Source organism: Schistocerca cancellata, chromosome 6 (assembly GCF_023864275.1).
Source record: "Schistocerca cancellata isolate TAMUIC-IGC-003103 chromosome 6, iqSchCanc2.1, whole genome shotgun sequence".
Taxonomy (NCBI): Eukaryota; Metazoa; Arthropoda; class Insecta; order Orthoptera; family Acrididae; genus Schistocerca; species Schistocerca cancellata.
In genome coordinates this window covers 149,806,730-149,829,535 of record NC_064631.1, presented here as the reverse complement: position 1 = coordinate 149,829,535, position 22,806 = coordinate 149,806,730, and the positions used below count along the sequence as shown (strand labels likewise).

Genomic DNA, 22,806 nt, shown 5'->3' with positions numbered 1-22,806 from the left:
CAACTGCAATAATAATTATCTGTCATTAAACTACCATGAACTATTTGTATCAAAAGGAAAATCCACTTGAAAAAAGTATAAAATTATGAGGCATAATTGATGGTTAGTACTTACCTTCATTAGGCAGAATATCAGTACGCCCGATAAGCTGAGTGATGTGCCCTTAATTTTGAACATTCCCCAACCTATTCCTTCTCTCCTCCTCGAAGAAGCAAATACTAGTTTTAAAGCTAGAGTAGTATCAAATATTTTTATACGTGCCTATCAGCAGTACTGATATTTCACCCCCTGAAAATAACTCCAGACCACAATTTCTCTCACATAATTTTATGAACTATAATTTTATAAAACTTCCTGGCAGATCAAAACTGTGTGTCCGACCGAGACTCGAATTTGGGACCTTTGACTTTCGCAGGCAAGTGCTCTACCATCTGAGCTACCAAAGCACGACTCACGCCCGGTCCTCACAGCTTTACTTCTGCCAGTATCTCGTCTCCTACCATCCAAACTTTACAGAAGCTCTCCTGCGAACCTTGCAGAACTAGCACTCCTGAAAGAAAGGATACTGCGGAGACATGGCTTAGCCACAGCCTGGGGGATGTTTAATTTATAAATTTTATAAATTATTTGCACTCACTCCAGGTTTTTAATTTCATATTGCTAGCTTAAAATCCATATAGCCATATTGACATTTATCATAGGGCCATAATTAGGTGTGTACCATAATGGACTTTAGTTGAATTAAATCAGGTGATGTTGAGGACATTAGATTAGGAAATGAGGCACTTAAGGTAGTAGATGAGTTCTGCTATTTGGGCAGCAAAATAACTGATGATGGCCAAAGTAGACAGGATGTAAAATGTAGACTGGCAATGGCAAGAAAAGTGTTCCTGAAGTATTTGTACGGAGTGGAGCCACCTACTGAAGTGAAACATGGATGAGAAACAGTTAAGACAGCAAGAGAATAGAAGATTTTGAAATGTGGTGTTACAGACGAATGCTGAAGATTAGATGGGTTGATCACGTAACTAATGAAGAGGTACTGAACAGAACTGAAGAGAAAAATTTGTGGCACAACCAGATTAGAAGAACGGATTAGGTAGTAGGACACATTCTGAGAAATCAAGGGATCAACAATTTAGTACTGGAGGGAAGCATTGGGGGTAAAAATCTTAGGGGGAGACCAAGATCTGAATACAGTAAGCCGATTCATAAGGATGTACTTCGTAATAGTTACTCAGAGATGAATAGGCCTGCACAGGATCGAGTAGCGTGGAGAGCTGCATCAAACCAGTCTTCGGACTAAAGACCACAGCAACACCATAACAACAGAGATATGTTAAAGGTCAGCATAGTCACCAGTTATGCTGGTAAGAGAAATCTTTTACATCCTTGGTGATTTTTTTTCTTTATTAGCCTTAGGCAGTGGTCCAAGACATATTTCTTTTACAATAACCGTTATGAAAACCATCTTAAGTTGCACAGGATGAACATTTATTTATTGATGACCAGTTCTGGACTGATGATGCTGATGAGGTCCCATACACCAACCACCCTAGTGGAAAACGCCACAAATCAACAAGTTTGAGAGTAAACAATGTGGCTCCATATGAGCCCATCACTAACTCCAGCATGCTGGAGATACAGCATATTTCTCTGCCTCATGTTTCATCTTCCAATGCTGAAGATGTCATCAGAGGCAATCAAGACTCAGATAGCACTATCAAAGCAAAACATGCTAAGTGAGCCGAATCGTCTACACATTTCCATGCAACAATCAGTTTGTGACATTCATCAGGGCAATACCTAAGATCACAGTCATACTGAGATTGTGTAATCTACATTGACATCTATACTCTGCAAAGCACCGTGAGGTGCATAGCAGAGGGCACATCCCATTGTATCAGTTACTAGGGTTTCTCCCCGTTCCATTTACATATGGAACATGGGAAGAATTACTGTTTGCAAGCCTCTGTGTGTGTAGTAATTATTCTAATATTATCCTCATGATCACTATGTGAGTGATACGTAGCGGGTTATGGCATATTCCTAGACTCATTATTTAAAACCAGTTCTTGAAACTTTGTTATTAGACTTTCTTGGGCTAGTTTATGTCTATCTTCAAGAGTCTTACAGTTCAGTTCCTTCAGTATCTCTGTGACACTCTCACATGGATCAAACAAACCTATGACCATTCATGCTACCTTTCTCTGTATATGTTCAATATCCCCTGTTTGTACTATCTGGTACGAGTAACACAAACTTGAGCAATATTAAAGAACGAGTCCCAGGAGGACTTGTACGCAATCTCCTTTGTAGAATAATGATTGCACTTCCTCAATATTCAACCACTAAATGGAAGTCAACCAACTGCTTCATCCACAACTGAAACTATGTGATCATGCCATTTCATATACCTACGAAGTGTTACACCCAGGTATTTGTACGAGTTGGCTAATTCCAACAGTGACTCACTGATATTATAGCCATATGATACTATGTCCTTCATTTCATGAAGTACACAATTTTATATTTCTGACAATTTAAAGCAAGCTGCTAATCTTCTACACCACATCGGAATCTTATCGAGATATGACTGAATATTTGTGCACCTTCTTTCAGACAGTACTTCATCATACACAACTGCATCATCTGCAAAATGTCTGAGGCTAGTATTAATATTGTCTGCAAAGTCACTGATATACAGTATGAACAGCAAGGGTCCCAACACACTTTCCTGGAGCACACCACAAGTTACTTCTATACCTGACGATGACTCGGTACCTCACAAGATTTTACTTTTGTCAATAAGTGTAGGTGTGGTATCGATAGGGATTTCGTTGGGCCCTGGAGCTTTGTTCAATTTTAATAATTTCTGCTGTTTCTCAACACCAAGGTCAGTAACACTTATTTCAACCATATTTTCAATGGTACAACAATTAAAATGGGGCAATTCTCCTGGGTTTTCCTTTGTAAAGGAACATTTGAACACAGAGTTGAGCATTTCAGTTTTTGCTTTGCTAACTTCAATTTCAATTCCTGTCTCAGTCATTAGGGACTCGACACTAACTTTGGTTCCACTAACAGCCTTTACATATGATCATAGTTTCTTTGGGTGTTTCATTCAGCATCTCTCTATCTATAGCCCTATGCTTTGTTTTAACCTATTATGTAGTAACCTCTGTTTCTTTTGAAGTTTCTTTACAGTGACTGGGAGGGTCCCTCCCATTATGAACTGCTCTCCTGGGTTCATATCTATCCAGAGCAGGTCAACTTTTCTTTTGAACTTGAGCCATAGTTCCTGTACTTGTTCCTGTCCAGTGCTGAAAGTTTCAAGTTCCTCACTGATGTATGACACTACTGATATTTTATCTAGTTTACAGAACATATATATCTTTCTGGTTGTTTTCGTTGTCCTTTCTGCTTTGGTAATCATTGTTGCCACAACTGTGTCATGGTCACTGATATCAGTCTCGATGTGGACATCCTCAAAGAGGTCAAGTTTATTTATTGCCAATAGATCCAATATATTTTCATGATGAGTGGGGTTCATAACTATCTATTCTAGGTAGTTCTCAGCGAAGGCATTTAGTAACGTTTCACAGGATTTCTTATCAAGCCCACCATTAACAAAACTGTAATTTTTCCAATTGATTGTTGGATGATTAAAGTCTCCAACGATGATTACACTATGACTGCAGAATTTGCACAAGTGAACTGAGGTTTTCTCTAAAGATATCGGTACATTAACAGATGAGTCTGATGGGCGATACAAGGATCCAGTCCTCATTTTATGCCCACCCCTGATACTGAGTCTTCCCCAAACAATCTCACACGCAACTTCAATTTTCATCTCTGTGGATTTGAGTTTCTTGGTTACTGCGACAAATAAATCACTTCCATTTCCTAATGGCCTATGCTTTTGATATACACTCCAATTTTCTCCAAAAATCCCACTGCCATCAATCTCAGATTTCAACCACCTTTCTGTACCTAAATTTATGTGAGCTTCAATGTTTTTCAGGAGCACTTCAAACTCTTGGCACTTTGTTGGAAATGCTTCAGCAGTTAACTATCCAGGTATACACACATTGTGCACCTGGTGTCCTTTCCTGTCCCTTGCTGCCATTTCCCTAAGGGGTACCATCATTCACAATACGTTTGAAATGCCGATAATAAATAGACCCCTACCCCTTTGTGTTTGGCTCCTCTTGACACTGGAGAGAACAGGTTTCCCCAGAACACATGACATGAGTCCCGGAGGCTCAGTTACAGCAAAAGACAGTAATTCAAATTTGTTGGCTACGGGGATCAATACAACACCCTAAGTCGTCCCTGGTCCCCATCCATCCTTTACCAGACACCTGGATCTACCATTGAGACGCCACCCCCAGTGGACAAGTAATGACAGATCCTGCACTTTCTGCAGAGGAGATGGGATACACAGGAAAGGATAGTTCTTGAGGTATCTGTACCGGTATCACTGGTACACGACTCTTGGAAGCTCTTACAACACACCGGTTTGCAGCAGCTGTCAATCATTTGACTGTAATCAAGGTGATTTCCAGCTGCTTATGAAACAACTCATCCCACATTTGAGAACAGCATTCAGAGTGGGGCTGCATTATAGCTACTGCAGTGTATTACTGGGCAGTGAATAAATAACTTTAAATCAAGCCCACCGATTATCTTTCCAATTTACTACAAATTTCTTTTAGATTATGCAAAGGACAATAGCAGCTTTGGAAATTCTCAAAAATGCACATTAATTTGCATTGATATACAAAGTAATTCAGGAGTGATACACTCTTTGACAGTAACTGTGAATCACAAATGCTAATTTGCTATGAGATAGGTTACGTATCCAAAAGACTTTTAACAGTCTGTTTTGTAACTGTCCGAAAATTCTCAAAAATAACCTACTTCTCACTTACTTATAGAATGAAATTAGAGAAAAATTGTTTTGAAGAATGACAGACCTATTGTTATCCAAAATTTTAAAAGAGCACGATTAAACTTAGGCCTAAAATTGATGATAACAGTAAAAGTTCATCACAACACTCACGAATGTTCAAATTTCACAATATAAACAGATATTGATACAATCAACGAAAGAGTATGCAGAAGCAACGTAAACAGTAAAAGATGCAAACCTAGAACTTCAAATACAAATACACACCCTCTCACACAAAGGAAAATTCCAAAGTCAGCTTTTACATATACACAAAACATGCATATTGCATGGATTTTTTCACTTAGCTGTTTCTGCACACACTTCTATACTGGCCTGCCACAGAAGAATGTGTATAGCATGTTCGCTTCCTTTGGCACTTGGGCTCACTGCTTATCTAACTTCAGTCCTCCTCCTCTTCTGTTGAAGTTTTTTGTGCTTTTGAATTTCTATGGGCTCTCTGTAGATTCTAGCATAGTAACAATTGGATATTGATAAAATCATAGTATCGAAGACACAAATTTGGTGGCTTCCTGGTCCCAGGGCTGAGATACTACAATCAGTTTATTAGAGTTCCCCTGATGACAATTGCTGTTGCAAGCAGCTTTGGAGGTCCTCTGCAGTGTTCAAAGATTTGCATACATTTCTTGTGCGTATACACACTGTGTCAACACTGCATCTACTTAGTATTCTACTGATGCAATCTGTAACTGTTTTTATGAAAGAGGAAAACTCTCTCTTTAGTCCATTCTTTTGCACTAGAAGTTCCTGACCTTTTAGGGGGTAGTGCACTATTTATCTCTTTCTCAATCACTGTTTCTCCTGGAAGTGGTTCTTAAATGATTGAGCTCATCCTCCAAATACTGTAGTTCATAAATTCTTTTAGCCCGATCATCCAATATTTTGAACAGCTTTACTATATAAAAACAGATGGGCTCAATAAGACTCTTTACATTTGAAACTGCTATCTAATTTTTATAGCCTTGATGTTTCCAGCATTGGAAGACAAAATATTTAGGCAGAGAAATATGCTCTGCACCATGGCCTAATGCATATAAAACAAAAATCGTCCAGGATGTAAATACCAGCTGTGAAAGACTGCATTTTATGACGAATCATTTATTTACAAATCTAGACAATCAAATAATCTGGAGTGGTTAACAAAGCGTGTTTTAAACTTTCTTATGAAGTGACAAGGATTCTCAATTTATTGTTTCTAGGTGGTAGGTTCCTGAAGACTTTCACACCAGACTACAGAACTCCACTCTGCATTCTCAACAAGTAGGCAAGCCTACACAGAAGTTTTTTTCTGCCTTTTATTGTGGTTATACGCAAGGTCTGTTAAAAAAAATTCTGGAACTTTGTCCACAAATTTTTTCTATGCCTACCTTTCACTTACTGTGCAGATCACTAGTATTGCAGTCTCAGTTTTCAGGATGGTGATTATCTAGGGGGTATATCCACAGGTGAAACTAGTTTAGATGGCTCTCTTTGGCAAAATTGGGGAGGATAAGAAATCAGATCAATAATGTGCAGTCTCAGTTTTCAGGATGATCATTATCCAAGAGGGATATCCACAGGTGAAACTTGTTCAGATGGTTCTCTTTGATGAAACTGTGGGGAGGCAAGTCCAGGTCCAAAATTCAGAAGGGTTCATCTGAGCAAAGGCACTCTTAAACTTCGTGAGGGGCTGGGAACAGTGGACTGGCTTAAGAAGATGGGATCCAATATATCTCCTTGGGAGGAGGCCAAGCTGCTGGTCAAGACAGAAGTTGAGCTCTGCAAGACCACAAAGACATCATAATTTTGGTATTGAAACTTCTTAAGGATATTCCTGCGAAGACTTTTCCAGGAAGTACGGGCACAGAACCAGAAAGTCTCAACAGAGGACTGAAGGATAATCAGCTGAAAGGTTGTATTGGAGGACCAAACCCTTATGGTGCAAGCCAGTGAAGAATCTCTCGGAACAACATGACAATAGGGCCCAAAAATGACAGTATTCTAGCAGGTAACCATCACAATGTTCAAAGACATTGGAAGTGACCATGATGGCAAGCTAGCCACTCAAGTGTTGCAGATAAACCTGCAACAATACTGAGTCATCTTTTGGGAAGACAGATGGTGCACATGGCCCTGATCCGGACACCCTGTTTATATAAAGGATGCATTTCATTTCAAAGGCCTCATAGGAACTGGAGGTTAAGTTGACTTATGCTAGAAATCCAAAGATCCCAGAACATACATTTATATCAAGAATGAACTTTCGTTCCTGCTGATGGGGAACTTTTGTTCCACGGACCATCAAGAGGACCCAATGAAAAGAAGGTAGCATGAGAGAAATTGTACTGACCTCAGTTTATCTTTCTTATGAGGGCAGTGCTCCTCCTTCCCAGAAAGGGAGGAGACTGGCAGACAGCTGTTCATAGCTGAAGGAATAACTGCTGAATGGTTGTGAAGCCAATTCCTACAACCTCATCTGGAGAAGCAGTGACACCAACAGCAGATGTGAGTACTTCCTCAAATATATACTCAAGAGTAACTTAGACATTTGGAATAGGAACAGGGTACCTACCTTCGACAACATAAGAAGGGAAGAAGTAACTGACACAACTTAAGGGTCCATCTAATGGGTAGTTATGTCGAATAAAGGCACTTGGCATTGGAGCCATCCTCAACTGACCACATGTATGTCAAGTTTGAGGTTGAATTGGGTGCTAAATAGACCATCACCTATAGGAAACAAGGGAAAATAGACGGACTCGCAGGAAAGACCTAAACTCACACCTATCTGAAATCTTAAGTTCAGTAACGATACCAGTAGATCTCGAGAAAACTGCAGATGAAGTGATGTCTATCATTGCGACCTCATAGAAAACTGACCTATCACCAAGATGTGCACAAACACCAATGTGCCTTGGTGAAATGATAAACTGCAATTGCGAGCAAGCAGATAAGAAGACTTTTTAACACTTACCAGGAGGGCGTTGTCAAATACAATCTTTCAACTACGCAAGTGAAATATCATCATGGAAGGTATTCTGGGAGGAGGTGGAAGGTCAGCTACCAGCACCAGACTTTATAAAATCCAACCAATCCAGGAGTTCCTCTCAGGAAGGAGGATGGTGAGTATATAAGGAATATAAGGACAGTTCACGAGATGCTGGATGTTCTCAAAACTAACTTCCCTCAATGCACTCTTAGCCCTCTCAACAAAGGAAGATTAGGGGGAAAAAAATCATGCAGTTGCAAATTTTTGTACAGTGGTAGAAGGGAGTGTCATGAACAGCATAATAAAAATCCCCATTGATGGGGTGTGAGTGTAGGGGTGGGGGATTTCGAGGCCTCTTTTAATATATTTTTCTTGAATAACTCAAAAACCGTAACTTCTAGCAAAAATGTTCCCTGTACAAAATTAAACTATGTTAAGTTTCCTATGGAAAAGATCCTATTCACTTTTTATTTATTCATTTTTTATTTTTTATCCTCTGTGCAATGCATTGGTTGGCCAACAGCATAGAGAGTTGGGCCCAGCCAGCATTGCCCCAGTTACATGTTGACATTCTGACTACGATTGTCATACTAGTAGTGTAGCCATTCCATGACAAATGACTTCCTGTACAAGTTATTGGTAGATGTAATAAAGTGTTGTGTCCATCACTGACTGTGTGTTCTCGTGGTCAGAACACAATGAACCTGTCAGCTGGAGAGTAAAGTGCACGAAGGATAGGCTGCATGCGCATCCGTGAGTGGCGGCCCCTGACGGTTCTAGCATCTGCCAACTTCTCTGGCGTGCCTTACAATTGCACACCTAGATCTTAGGTGTGTAATCTACGTGGGACACTACAGTAATAGAAGATAGAAAAACTGCAGATTATTAAAACTTGTGTTTCAATGGTACAAAATTAACTTTCAGTGTTAAGTGAAGTGGGTTAGTTGGTTGGTTTGGGGAAGGAGACCAGACAGCGTGGTCATCGGTCTCATCGGATTAGGGAAGGATTGGGAAGGAAGTCGGCCGTGCCCTTTCAGAGGAACCATCCCGGCATTTGCCTGGAGTGATTTAGGGAAATCACTAAGTGAAATGGGTTAAGAGCAAATATTAAAGGTGTGTACCATGCCCAAGTGCACTAGAGCTGGGTTCGGGGGTGTACCAAGGTGGAGGGGGAGGGGGAGGGGGGGTGAAGGGTGGAGAGTAGAACTGTGATGGAAGGTAGGTCATCGGTTTGTGGTCAGACACTTCCTTTTTTCCTAGGTCTGTAAAGTGAATATCGAGCAAGCAAGTGATTCTCCACTCTATCCACCCCACTACGTCACAAGAAGCAACTACAGAGTGTTTCACAAAGTTATACTGACTCCCTCTGCAGCACGCCTTATGAATCATTGGTGATGCAGTGCACAGACATGCCTGGGGAGTGTTTCTCCACAAGTGCACTAACACTACATGGAATACAGGCATGAGTTACTAATAATATAAACACAAGAAACACACACAGACACACACACACACACACACACAGGATCTATGTAAATCTCTGCACCCTGATCTACAGGGGAACATTTTAGTCATCCTGTACAGCAACTGTAGTGTTCATCTGGGAAAGGCAACTTCTCCAATCACAAGTGCTGGTCACTTTTCATTTTGCGGATAGACTATATCTCTCTACCTTTTGCTATCCATTTCTCTTATGAGAGTAGACAAAATAAGTTCGCTGGGCTTGTGTTTATGTGGTGGAGTGATTTTCAGTTTATTACTGTGTACAACTTTGCTTCTGCCGTTTGCCGATAGGTGGCGACAACAGTAAGTAGCGGTCGAAAGAAACAGATTGCAGACGTCAGGCAATCAGCTTGAACCTCGGTCAACATAACCTCATTCAAACATTAGTCGATTTGTGTCTGCATCATAAAGTTGTTCTTGATTGAAAATGTTAGTTTACAAGCCTAATTCTCGTCATTTGCAGGAGGTGTTAATGTTTTGTTTCAATATGAAGAACACAGCGGCTGAGTCTCATTGAATGCTCTCAAGTATGTATGGTAAGGACGCTATTAGTGAAAGATAATGTTGTGAGTGGTTTCAACGCTTCAAGAATGGTGATTGTAATGTCATAGACTACCACAGTGGGGGAAGAGAGAATGTTTTCGAAGATGCAAAATTGGAGACATTGCTGAGTGAAGACTCACGTCAAACTCAAGAAGAACTGGCATGATTAGTGGGAGTGACACAGCAAGCCATTTCAAAATGTCTCGAGGCTATGGGCATGATTCAGAAAGAAGGAACTTGGGTTCCATGTGAGCTGAAACCAAGAAATGCTGAACGGCATTTGTGTGTTTGTGAACAGTTGCTACAGAGGCAAAAACGGAAGCGATTTCTGCATCACATTGTGACCAGGGACAAAAAATGGGTTCATTACGATAACCCTAAATGCAAAAAATCATGGGGATATCCCAGCCATGCTTCCACGTTGATGGCCAAACCGAATATTCACGGCTCCAAGTTCATGCTCTGCATTTGGTGGGACGAGCTCAGCATCACGTACTATGAGATGTTAAAACCAAGTGAAACAATCATTATCAAATGCAATTAATGTGTTTTAGCAGAGCATTAAAAGACAAACGGCCGCAATACAGTGAGAGGCACGATAAAGTGATTTTGCAGCATGACAATGCTCGACCCCACATTGCAAAAGAGGTCAAAAAGTACTTGAAAATGTTAGAATGGGAAGTCCTACCCCACTTGCCGTATTCTCCAGACATTGCTCCCTCTATCACCTGTTTAGATCAATGGCACACGGCCTGGCTGACCAACACTTCTGATCTCATGAAGAAGTCACAAATTGGATCGATTCATGGATCGCTGCAAAAGATGAACAATTTTTTTGACGCGGGGTTTGAACACTACTGAAAGATGGGAGAATGTAGTGGCCAGCGATGGAAAATACTTTGAATGATACATGTGTAACCAATTCGTTTCATTAAAGCCTCAAATGTTGGGAAAAACATGGCAGAAGCAAAGTTATACACCTCGTAAATTTCCTGTTGTTAAGTGAGCTTTCACTTAGAATACGTAAGTAATTCTGAGAAGGGTATAATTTTCAAGTATGATGTTGTCAGTGACCTTTTTAGTGTCGGTGGAAAAAGAATTGGACTGCTAAATGGGGGAACCTCACTTCTATCTATTGTGGACACTATATTGTAAAGCTATGTAATGAATGGCCAGAAGGTTACAGCACTCCTCTCACAATCAGTTATGTTACTGGCACACTGCATAAATCTCTTCTATTCAGGAAGTGCTGGGACTTGTAGAGTGGGATGCACTGAGTGGAGCCACTTACCACACATCCACAGTATATCTTCCAAGGTGGGTGTGAATATGTCTGACTGAATGGAACTGATCATGTTCAAGTCTATCTGCTGTAAAGCATTAGTTGACTTATGCTGAAATATCCAAAATTCCAGGACACCTAGATGACCTCTTCCTGTTGCAGAGGAGATAATTTAAGCCTCTGCGCATCTTCAGATGTTTGTATGGCTGAGGGTATGGTGATGTATTCTTCCCATGATGAGTACTATAGCCAGTGATAGTGGGAAGAATGAAACTGACATTGTTGAACCACCATCTAGTTTTGATTCTCCTTGTGGCCTGACAATACAGATCTCAATCTGTTCATTGTACTCAATACAAAAACAAGGCTAAAGTCATGAGCATTAGCAAGGTCTTCTGTACCAATCTCTGATCCATAACAAATTATGATAAACACTAATCTACAGTGTGATCATAATTAAACTGACAGTGTTCTAAGTGCAGTGCAGACTGCATACATTGCAAGATGGTGAAACGTCATACTTTCGTTCATTAATCAGTACGCTCGTCCAGTATGCTGAAGAAATAAAAGAGTTCCACTTTCTGCCACCAGGTGAAAGTATGGTGCTGTAAGCGGTCAGAATGTGAAATTTTTCCTTCTTTGATCTCAGTATGCTGTTTGTCATTTGGCGATTCGTGCTGATTTGTTTTGTAAAGTGACGGGTGGTGTAAAGGGATAACAACGTTGAAGTTTCCCCATGTGAAATTTAATGGCTATTGGGAAGAAAGATGGTACACTGGTGGTAAAGTTGCTTCATCAGAACGCCTGCAACAGCACTGCTGCGTTACAGAAATACCATCAACAGAGGCAGCTGCGAAGAGTCCCCATGTCAATAAATGGGCTAAAGAATATGATCTAGAAATTCGAAGAAACAGGTGCATTAGGTGCTACAGCAGCGAGATGACCAGGCTCATTCCCACAGCAGTTGTTGATAAAGTTCCTGTAGCTACAACCGACCATGCATCACATGCCTCAAATTCTGCAACCAGTGCTCGAGCTGTGTCATGGGAATTCTCTTCCCCCTAGTCAGCAGTTCAAAAGATTTTGTGGTGCATTGTACACTGGTATCCCTACAAGATTCAGAATGCACCAAATGAAGCCCCAATGTAGGCTACAATGCCCTTCATTGTATTTTTGTCACACCTGGAAATGGATGACATGTGGCCAAGGGATATTCTCTGGATGGGCAAGGCGCATTTTGCTCTGCACAGTGCCTTAAATGCACAGAACTGTCACATATTGGATTCAATTTTGTCACATGTTGTACTGGAACATACTCTGCATTCAGCTTATGTGACTCTGTGGTGTGATTTCACAAGCTCCTTCATTCTTGGTCCATTTTTCTTCAACGAGATGACACCTCACGGTCCTGTTAGGTGTACAGTGATTTCTGCACATTATCAGGAACTCCTTGCACATGTGATTCCAGCTTTGCAAAAATGCAACTGTGTCCACACCACTATTTTCCTGCAAGATGGGATAACACTACATGTCACTTGCTACATAAAAGATTTGCTTCGAGAAACCTTCCACAACAACCACATCATCTCAAGGCAATTTCAACAAGTGTTGCTTTCCAGATTCCCTGACCAAAATCCATGGGAATTGTGGTTGAGGGGTATCTAAAAGATCATGTCTAATAGGGATGTATCTGGACTATTCCTAATCTGAAGGATAGCATATGACGACATGTCACTCTGATTGCACAGGATATGTAGCAAGCACTTGTCAACCACGCAATGTTATGGATGCAGCATGTTGATGAGTCAGTAGCCCATACTGAACACATGATGGAAATTGTTAACACATCCTAATAAACAAGCCACAAGCACCATTACCATGAGTTTGATTGTTCCTCCTCTTTTTCTGCGCCACACCAGTCTGATTGCTTCCAGCACCATATTTTCACCTGGTGGCAGAATGTGGAACTATTATTTTCTTCAGCATACTCCACGAGCGCACTGGTTAATGAACATACCTAAAATGTTTCAGCATCCTGTGATGTGTACAGGTGACATTGCAGCACTCAGAACAATGTCAGTTTAATTATAACAACCCAGCACTGGCACTTATAACTATAAAAGAAGTGTAAATGTGTAATGCTTCGAAAAAAAGCACTTATGTAACATTACACAGAACATTATCAGCTGTCTGTACAGAAGAAGTTAATAGCTAATCTTTTACTTTGTCTTTCAATTTCTGGGATTCCATTTCCTGGTTATGCCTATTAGCATCCTGTTATAAACTAACTGACCAAAATATAAAACTCCATTCTGAATCCTAGGCAGGGAAATTAGTTTTACTTCTAGTACTGTGACAATGAAAGTTTAAGAATCATCTGTAAAATATTTGGTAATCAACTTTACCTGATATTCTTCCTATGCCCGTCTGTAGAATATATACTTTTTTGACCTTAGCTGTATCCCGTTCACCAATAAATTATGCAATATGAGAATACTGAGTGAAAGTAATATGACTGCACATAAACATTTTCGATGCCCAGAAATTTCACACATCGAGTCTTGGCCAGTGGGAGTTGACTGATCTCTTCTTCTGCCAACTATGTCATTATATTTCTTTGTAATTGTATAATATGAGGATCTTTTTTTTAAATGAAGGATTCAGCTTTTTGATTTGAATAATTTGCAAGCCAATTCCATTATTCTCGGAGCTATGGCTGGTGCAGATACATTTGAGGTAGTTATCAGTACACTTGTGCAATACGTAAATGTCACAATTTTTAACAAGTCCGCAGTGCTTCCTTTGAACAGTGATTGTTATTAAAATAAAGTTAAGATACTTTAAGACTTTCAGGACTGTTAAATGGCCAGCTATCTATGGCTTTATAAAATTTTCTACAGGAATTCCACACTGGTCCCTTGCAAAATATTACAGACCCACTTTCCCTGTTCCCCACCCATTGTTCACAATTTGAAATTTATTTATTAGGCTGTCCCACTATTATTGTTACAACAACTGCTCCTATTATTGCTCAGTTACTGTCATGAAATATTTTAAAATAGCTCTATGGAATTTTTTTTCTGAAATGTGAGGTTGCTACACCCACAAAGTGTTATTTCATGAGGAATGATGTTGGTCACAGGCATACTGTCACAATACACCATTTCTTTCCGAGCAGTATCAAATGATTGCTGAATCAGCAGTGTTCCTATACTATAATTCAGAGAAGCATAGAGGAAATGCTGCTAGACCATAAGCTGCATACCCTAAATGCTCCTAAACAGTTTGCAGATGATATTACTCCAAGGCAATTAACACTTAAACCTTGCAGTGAGCTTTGAAGATGATTGGGCTCTGTCAACAGATATTTGGGGATGTCACAGTGGGACAGCAGCTCTCCTCCATGATTCACATTTACTTTTCTATTTGTTTCTCTGGTGGTAAGCACAGATTTGTCTAGTACCAAGTGTTCATATCATAATAATTTGCGAGATTTTTAATTCAATTTTGATCTCCTCACTTGTTTGACGTTGGGCAACAATTATTGTGTCACCTATTAAAAATCTCATCTCATGTCTGACTGATCATTCACTTATGGAAAATCCAGGTTGGAATGTAACAATATTATGAGAAGGAAAGTTGCTACTCACCATATAGTGGAGATGCTGAGTCACAGATAGGCACAACAAAAAGATTTTCACACTTAAAGCTTTTGGCCAATTCACACACACACACACACACACACACACACACACACACACACACACACACACACACACACACACACACACACACACACACACGCACAAAACTGCAGTCTCAGGCAACTGAAACCACACCAGTTACCTGAGACTGCAGTCGTGTGTGTGAGTTGCGTTTGTGTGTGTGCACATATGTGTGTCTACTGTTGACAAAGGCCACTGGCCGCAAGCTACAAGTGTGAAAATCATTTTGTTGTGTATATCTGTGACTCAGCATCTCCGCTATATGGTGAGTAGCAACTTTCCTTCTCATAATATTCATCATTCACTTAACAATATTATGCAACTGCAAAGCCCGCACATAATCCTAAGAGAGGCCCATTATTATTAGCCCTTTTTGGTGCTTCCATCAGCAACTATTGCTCTTCAAAGTGACATCTTTCCAATGAACATTATGCAATGGCAATTCATGAGCAATCTCCTGGGAAAGTATATAGGTTTCTGAATAATGTCTTGTGATTGTTCCATAACGTGCTCCTAGGTTAATGAATGTAATGGCTGTGAATTCACCTGTATCAAATCTATAAGGCAGACAATATTATGAAAAGGATACATTCTTACTCGTCATACAGAGGAGACACTGAGTCACAGATAGCCAAAGGCTGCTATACATATGAGCTTTCGGACAAAAGACCTCCTTCTAAAGAAGAAAGCACAGGCACTCATTTACACATGCACATGGCCATTGTCTCTGGTCACTGAGTAAGGACTGTGAACTGCAACAGCTTATCAAGAGAGAAACAATCTGGCATGGGTGGTGGAGATAAGGAGGGTGGGTGAGGAGGAGGAGGAGGAGGAGGAGGGATGGCAGGAGAGAAAAAAGAATAATGGGTGTGTTGGTGGAATAGAAGGCAGTTTAGTGCTGGAGTGAGAGCACGGAAGGGATAGGTAGGTGAAGGATGCGAACTAGCGAGGTTTGTCAGGGGGTTACTGGGACCATAGATATATTGCAGGGATAGTTCCTTTTGTGGCGGCGTTCGTAGCGACAAACACTTCGCTGTAGAAACGGCTTACGAAGTCACCGCCACACTTTTAATAGCGGGCCGACCGGTCCGCTGGAACAGAGAACAGAAAGATGAAAACCCAAACACTCTGATTAAATAAAAGTCGGTACTTATCTTTATTAACGAAGATACAGAAACACAGTAGTGAACTCCGTGTCTACAGAAATCTGTCTAGTTCGAGTCGGAGCGGCTAGGTCAGCATCGGCTGACGACAAACAACAACTCTGCTGCGATGAACACACAACTGACTAGCAAGTACACAAATCGGTGGCGAGTATACAACTGAGCGGCGAATACAGAACTGTCCTAGCGCTCGCGACTCCAGCGCTTAAGAAGCCAGAAGCCAGCGGTGGCGCGCGCAGACTTGCGGCGATTTCCTGTATCGCTGGCGCTGCTTATGCGGACGGCGTCCGGACTTTGATGCTGCCAACCTTTTGGCAGCGGGCTCGGTTGGCATTACTGGCTAGGATATAACAGTTCCCACCCGCATAACACAGAAAAGTTGGTGTTGGTAGGAAGGCTCCAGATGGCACAGGCTGTGGACCAGTCATTGAAGTGAAGAACATTGTATTGGGCAGCATGTTCAGCAACTGGGTGGTCCACCTGTTTCTTGGCCACAGTTTGCCAGTGGCCATTTATGAGGATAGACAGCTCGTTGGTTGTCATTACCACGTAAAAAGCAGCACAATGGTTGCAGCTTAGTTTGTAGATCGCATGACTACCTGCCTTTGATGGGATAGGAATGCCTGTAACCGGACTGGAGTAGCTGGTGATCAGATGATGTATGGACCAGGTCTTGCCTCTAGTTCTATTGCAAGGATATGAACCATGAAACAAGAGGTTGGGAGCAGTGGTGGAATAAGAATGGACAAGGATATCGCAAAGTTTGATGGGTGATGGAATACTCCAGTGGAAGAAGTGGGAAGGATAGTGGGGAGGATCTTCCTCATTTTAGGATACAATGAGATGTAGTCAAAACCCTGGCAGCGAATGTGATGCAGTTGCTCCAGTCCCAGCTGGCACGGAGTCACAAGTTCTTTTGTAGCCAGGCGCGTTAAGTGACTGGAGATACAACACATGAAAAATCTGTTTCTGGACAACCCTTGGGGAGGGGGGGGGGGGAGTAATTTCTGTCTGTGAAGACCTCAATGACATCCTTGGCACATATGGAGAGGGGTTGTTTACCACTACAAACGTGATGGCTACAGGTAGAGGACCAAGAGAAGTGAATGGGGTAGAAGATAGAGATTTTGGACGATGTTGTCAATGAATCTGAACCAGGTGAGGAGTTTGAGATTCTGGGTGGTTCGGAATAATTCCTCTATTTGGCCCAAGAATAGGTTGGCACTGGATGGTGCCATGCAGGTGCCCATTGCTGTACTACAGATTTGTTTGTAGGTGGATAGTTGGGGATAAAAATAGAGTGTTACCCTCCTGAGCTGGACCCATACTGTTGCTTTATATACAGACCAGACTAATATATTCCAGAGAAACAGTTATATTTCAATGGCTACAGATGTGAAACTGACATCAACCACTTTGTGACTGATAGTTACTTTCTGTATTTTAGTAAGTCTGCATTCTTTGCTTTGTGCTGCATCTTCGGCATTTCTAGTTGTAACAGACAACTGTTTTTTTTAGGTTCAGAATCCAGTTTTTGTGAAGTAATGCAAGACATTCCATATTAGTGCGTTCTACATGAGCAAATTGATAAAATTACACAGCGCAATTTGGAGGTATAGAAAAACAATTACAGTTCTCAAATAATATTGCAAAAGTAAACTGCTCAACTAAATGCCAATAATTTTACTTTTCGCATATCAATAATAATTGTATTCGTACCGGTTACATTCCTGTTTTGTTGCAGCATTTTTTTTTACTGACACCAGTCTTACGACTGGTGATGACATCATACATTAATTCCTACCATGTATTATTCTCTACATCTCAGCATAGCATTCTTTTCTTTCAGATTTCTCCAGTTCTGTCTGCCCTTACAAGTTTTCTCCTCTAATACTAATGCAAACTTAATTAGTACTCATAAGAAAACATTTTTCTTCATATGTACATACAGAAGAATGGTCAATATTCAGGGATATGACAGGAATGATCAGTTGAAAAATAAATAATTGTATGGACTTGTTTCCTATTCTGAATGTTTTCCAAGATAGAGCACAATTAATGTACATTGTTATTTTTTCTTGTTTTATTCAATACTGTGTCAGGTTGACACAGGATGCTGAAACATCGTAGTGTACTCGCAGTGTATGATGGGGAAACAAATAGTAATAATTCCACTTTCTGCCACTAGATGAAAAAATGACACTATAAGCAGTGAGAATGTGGTGTGGCTACACAAAAAGGGAAGGAACAATCAAACCCATAACCCTGGTTCCGGCATGTTTATTAGGTTATGCTGCATCGATAACATAGTATGGTCGACAGTTGCTCGCTGCATACCTGTTGTAATCAGAGTGTTATGTCATCATATATTATCCTTCACATTAGGAAGAGTCCAGATACATCCCTGAGCGACATGATCTTTCAGGTACAGCCTTAACCAAAGTCACAAGGATTGAAGCCAGAGTACCTTGAAGACTACACATCTTGAAACTGCCTAGAGATGATGTGGTTGGTAGCAAAGGTATCTCGAAGCAAATCTTTCACATGGCAAGTGACATGTGACCACCCAATCTTGCACGACAATAGTTATGTGGACACACTTGCATTCTCACAAAGCTGGAATCACATGTTCCACAAAAAGGGCCTTATAATGTGAGATGTCACTGTACACATAACAGGCCAGTGAGGTGTCATCTCCTCGAAGAAAAACTGATCGCGAATGAAGGAGCTTGTGAAACCACACCACACAGTCACGTTAACTGAGTGCAATGGATGTTGCTGCACAGCATATGGCAGAGCAAAACCCAATATGTGACAGTCCTGCACATTCACAGCACCGTGCAGAATAAAATGTGCCATTCATTTCCGTGCGTAAAAAAGAGCGAAGGGCAAAGTCATCGCACTGCAGCCTATCTTGGAGTTTCATTTGGTGCACATTCTGAATCTTATAGAGATACCAGTGTAAAATGCACTGCAAAATCTTTTGAACTCCTGAGCAGGGTGAAGAGAATTCCCATGACACAGCTAGAGCACTGGTTGCAGAATTTCAGGTGTGTGCTGCATGGTCAGCTATAGTTCATCTACATCTACATTTATACTCCGCAAGCCACCCAACGGTGTGTGGTTGAGGGCACTTTACGTGCCACTTTCATTACCTCCCTTTTCTGTTCCAGTCGCGTATGGTTCGCGGGAAGAACGACTGTCTGAAAGCCTCTGTGCGTGCTCAAATCTCTCTAATTTTACATTCATGATCTCCTCGGGAGGTATAAGTAGGGGGAAGCAATATATTCGCTACCTCATTCAGAAACGCACCCTCTCGAAACCTGGCGAGCAAGCTACACCGTGATGCAGAGCGCCTCTCTTTCAGAGTCTGCCACTTGAGTCTGCTAAACATCTCCGTAACACTATCACGATTACCAAATAACCCTGTGATGAAACGCGCCGCTCTTCTTTGGATCTTCTCTATCTCCTCCGTCAACCCGATCTGGTACAGATCCCACACTGATGAGCAATACTCAAGTATAGGTCGAACGAGTGTTTTGTAAGCCACCTACTTTGTTGATGGACTACATTTTCTAAGGACTCTCCCAATGAATCTCAACCTGGTACCCGCCTTACCAACAATTAATTTTATATGATCATTCCACTTCAAATCGTTCCGCACGCATAATCCCAGATATTTTACAGAAGTAACTGCTACCAGTGTTTGTTCCGCTATCATATAATCATACAATAAAGGATCCTTCTTTCTATGTATTCGCAATACATTACATTTGTCTATGTTAAGGGTCAGTTGCCACTCCCTGCACTAAGTGCCTATCCGCTGCAGATCTTCCTGCATTTCGCTACAATTTACTAATGTTGCAACTTCTCTGTATACTACAGCATCATCTGCGAAAAGCCGCATGGAACTTCCGACACTATCTACCAGGTCATTTATATATATTGTGAAAAGCAATGGTCCCATAACACTCCCCTGTGGCACACCAGAGGTTACCTTAACGTCTGTAGATGTCTCTCCATTGAGAACAACATGCTGTGTTCTGTTTGCTAAAAACTCTTCAATCCAGCCACACAGCTGGTCTTATATTCCATAGACTTTGTTTATCAGGCGACAGTGCGGAACTGTATCGAACGCCTTCCGGAAGTCAAGGAAAATAGCATCTACCTGGGAGCCTGTACCTAATATTTTCTGGGTCTCATGAACAAATAAAGCGAGTTGGGTCTCACACGATCGCTGTTTCTGGAATTCCTGTTGATTCCTATAGAGTAGATTCTGAGTTTCCAAAAACGACATGATACTCGAGCAAAAAACATGTTCTAAAATTCTACAACAGATCGACGTCAGAGATATAGGTCTATAGTTTTGTGCATCTGCTTGATGACCCTTCTTGAAGACTGGGACTACCTGTACTCTTTTCCAATCATTTGGAACCTTCCGTTCCTCTAGAGACTTGCGGTACAAAGCTGTTAGAAGGGGGGCAAGTTCTTTCGCGTACTCTGTGTAGAATCGAATTGGTATCCCGTCAGGTCCAGTGGACTTTCCTCTGTTGAGTGATTCCAGTTGCTTTTCTATTTCTTGGACACTTATTTCGATGTCAGCCATTTTTTTGTTTGTGCGAGGATTTAGAGAAGGAACAGCAGTGCGGCCTTCCTCTGTGAAACATCTTTGGAAAAAGGTGTTCAGTATTTCAGCTTTACGAGTGTCATCCTCTGTTTCAATGCCATCATCATCCCGGAGTGTCTGGATATGCTGTTTCGAGCCACTTACTGATTTAACGTAAGACCAGAACTTCCTAGGGTTTTCTGTCAAGTTGGTACATAGAATTTTACTTTCGAATTCACTGAACGCTTCACGCATAGCCCTCCTTACGCTAACTTTGACATCGTTTAGCTTCTGTTTGTCTGAGAGGTTTTGGCTGCGTTTAAACTTGCAGTGAAGCTCTCTCTGCTTTCGCAGTATAGTTACAGCAACTTTATTCACATCTGCCATGGGAATGAGCCTGGCCCTCTCTGTGCCCCACCACCTAATTCACTTGTTTTTCCACATTTATAGGTCATATTCTGTAGCCCATTTATTGATATGGGGGTCTTCATAGCTGTGCCTGTCGGCCACATTCTTGCAATACAGCACTGCTACTGCTGCCAACCTGATAAAGCAACACTACCACCAGTGCACCGTCTTTCTTCTCAATAGTCATTGCGTTTCATATGGAAAACTTCAACCTTCTTAGCCCTTTGCACTAACAGTCACTTCACTAAAGAAATCAAAACATGTCACCAAGCAACAAACAGTATACCGACATCAAAACGGGAAAAATTTCTCATTCCAACTGCTTATAGCATAATATTTTTGCCTGCTGGCAGAAAGTGGAATTATTATTCTTTACAGCATGCTCTGCGAATGCAACAATTAATTAACATATCTGTGATGTTTCAACAGAGACCTCATTTGAATACAGTACGGCGTGACTTCACACAGCTCTCCAAGCCATTGATGGCTTTCCAGACTTTGGAGCCACAACTTCCCATTCAAGTAGCTCCTCAATTGGCATCATGAGATTGAAAGGACACTATTCCAGTACCCACACCCAGAAATAATCCTTGGTGATGCCAGGAATTGCACATGGGTTCTGGGCGTGGTAGTCAGATATGCTGATCACTCAGCTGTGGAGGTGAACTATTATTCATAACACTAAACACATTTTCTACCTTGGCCTGCTCTTCTCCATTTACACAGCAAACTCACAATGTCAACATTCTTACATATAATACGCAAATAAAAAATGATCACTAATCATAAAATAGGAGACAGCAACCCTTTTAATCGGTGAGTTGCAATGCAATACTTATTTACATATTTTGCTTTCCTCTTTGGTTACAGTTTAGCATCAGTTCAAAAGAGGGCACATTTGAACTTGAACTTTGAGTATAGCTCTGAATTCATGTGAAATGGTATAGGCACAGTGGGACAAACAAGGGTAGTTAGGTGTAAATACAAATCTACCCTGACAGTTCATCCTTTGTACACACATTCTTGTCTGAAGCAGACCTTAAAATATAGGCATTTCCATGTGCTAGTAATATCACAGATGCTAGACTAGCACTGGTAGACCAATCCATGCAATAGCAGTTATGATAGATGATACAAGAGAGCCTGAAAATGGGCAGCTCCTGAATTATTCTACACTTCACAGGTTTACTCATCAGACCTATTCTAGTTTAACAATCATCGTTTTTCTGGGACATTCATACTTTGTATTATAAACATTAAACGACTAGCAATCCACATAGGACAAGGCAACACAACTTTTAGATTACAAGGAAACCATGGGATTAATTAAAAAAAAAAAAACACAATTTCCATACAGTTAGTTAGGAGGGTGCTACAACTCAAATTTTAGGTAGGTGAGTACAGAACCTTTGATACATGTAATTTAAAATTATTACAATTAATTTGGAGACTTTATCACACACACACACACACACACACACACACACACACACACACACACACTCTCTCTCTCTCTCTCTCTCTATATATATATATATATATATACTTAAAAACAAAGATGATGTGACTTACCAAATGAAAGTGCTGGCAGGTCGACAGACACACAAACGAACACAAACATACACACAAAATTCAA

The 22,806-nt window shown here is 40.9% G+C and overlaps 1 protein-coding gene across 1 annotated transcript in view; it reads right to left on the bottom strand.

The window, feature by feature from the left end:
* Positions 1–22,806, bottom strand: part of LOC126191201 (GPI ethanolamine phosphate transferase 2) — a 93,902-nt gene that overhangs the window by 59,093 nt on the left and 12,003 nt on the right. The gene's annotated exons all lie outside the window — the stretch shown is intronic.